At 44.6% G+C, this 2028-nt stretch overlaps 1 pseudogene; it reads left to right on the top strand.

Moving 5' to 3' along the window:
* Positions 1-217: 217 nt before the first annotated feature.
* On the top strand, positions 218-728 carry LOC123396738 (annotated as a pseudogene).
* Positions 729-2028: the final 1300 nt, after the last annotated feature.

Raw genomic sequence — 2028 nt, 5'->3', positions numbered from 1 at the left:
CAAAAACGATGTGTGACGGAGGCTGGTGTGGACGTCCAAACGCGGTGCCCGACGACCGGTGTCGACGCACGGAATGTGTATGCGGTGCTCGGCAGCGGATTGCGGACGAGTACCTGAGGCAATAGCTCATGGACTACGAGGACACGAATTCCAGAACATGTCCAAGGAGGGCCTGAAGCTGGCAAGGAGTCGAAGCTCAAGGACCTCAATGACTCGTTCGCTACTGGTGGAAGAAGGCCCTGGACACGGAGGGCATCGACTCGGTGAAGATCAGCAACCGGCTGCACAACACCCCCTGGGTGATGGTCACCTCCAAGTACGGGTGGAGCTCAAGCATGGAGAAGAGCATGCAGGCGCAGACCCTGTCGGACGCGAGCAAGCAGGCATACATGCACGACAAGAGGGTCCTTGAGATCAACCCCACGCACCCCAATAGCATTCATCAAGGAGCTCCGCAATAAGGTCGACCAGGACATCGATGTAAGTGCAGTTCTCTTTACGCCCCAATCGATCTGTGTGCCTGGAAGCAATCATAGTGCCTTATTGTTGCTAACATGATGTGTATGCGTGTGCAGAGTGAGGGCATGAAGAAGACGTCGAGGCCGGTGTACCAGACAGCGCTGATGGAGAGCGGGCTCAACCTGCCTGACCCTAAGGACTTACCGTCGAGCATCTACCGATCGGTGCAGAAGAGCCTCGACCTGAGCCCCGACGCGGTCGTGGAGTAGGAAAAGAACTAACCTGATGCAGCAATAGCCGGCGAACAAGGGTGTTTTGTGAGCAACAACTGGCGAGCAGCGGAAGAACTGGCATTTTCCTCCCGTCGACGTGCGCTCGGGCTCGGCGATGTGCGTTGGCGAGGTTGCTGGAGACGCACCTTGGTTGTGGGTTTGACTGTATTTAATTTTTTGGCCGGTGGTTGTGGGATGAAAAATCTGTGGGAGGGCCTGGGTGGGTGGACTTCTCTAGCGAAGAAGGGGATCGCTGCAGGTCGAATCATCATGACGGCAGATCCCTTTTAATAGTAGAGATACATCAATATTTCTATTGCTTCCAAAGTAGCTATATGTATTTATCAGTTTTGCATCACATCAACCAGAAATTGATTCATTAGTGGTTATGTTTTTGTGCTCAGTCATGGGAAAGTGAACTCGTGACATCACTATCATTTTAGGAGTCATGAAATCAAAGCATATATTTTCGTGGAATGGTTTTATAGCCGAGGTAATGGATAAGTAATCCAAATACAGATCCAGTTTACGTTTCGAGTGTTTACATTGACCTCTAGAAAGTTAATTACAGTTAAGAAGGACTCATCTTGTCCACTTCTCATAAATATAAGGATGTATGGAGGTTTTTCTTATGGTCATCTGCACTGCCATTTTTTTCTTTTCTTTCAATGATGTTGTTTGAAAAAATCTCTGCCAAATTACTGCGTTCACAAATAATTGCCCGAGTCACTGCTCTGAATAACACATAAAGAATAGTGTGCGATCACACTGTGTGATTTGATTTAGTCAGCAATCAGTTATAGGCTTCAAATTTATCGTTTGTTGATTGTGGCTAGAACCCATGATATATTTCCTTAAGTGACATAAGCTAGGTAATAAAAAATCTATAGTCCTACAAACACTGTGTTTATCTCAATTCCCTAAATTTGAAGATTGGTATCAAACGGTGTCTTTTCAGTAATATTTATATTCGTTGAAAAGTCTTGCTGGCATCAAATGGAGATATATTGTCATTGCAATTCAAAACATGTGATGAACCTTGAATTATCATAAGAACATTGTCGGTGAACTGTACAATCTCATTTTCGTTGTATTGATTATCCAAAATAAATTTGCATGGTTCTAATTGTCCTATAATGGTACTCCCTATAATTCGACTTAACTGACACAACCTCGAAGGAGTAGCAATAATATACCTTGGTTCATCCGTAAATTTAATTAGAAACTAATAGTGAGTGCCTTTATCTTTTTCTTTTTGTCTTATGTTTTTTTAGGTAGAAATATATGCTTTATTAGC

This window comes from Hordeum vulgare, chromosome 1H (genome assembly GCF_904849725.1).
Source record: "Hordeum vulgare subsp. vulgare chromosome 1H, MorexV3_pseudomolecules_assembly, whole genome shotgun sequence".
Classification (NCBI taxonomy): domain Eukaryota; kingdom Viridiplantae; phylum Streptophyta; class Magnoliopsida; order Poales; family Poaceae; genus Hordeum; species Hordeum vulgare.
This window is presented reverse-complemented; position numbering and strand designations above follow the sequence as displayed.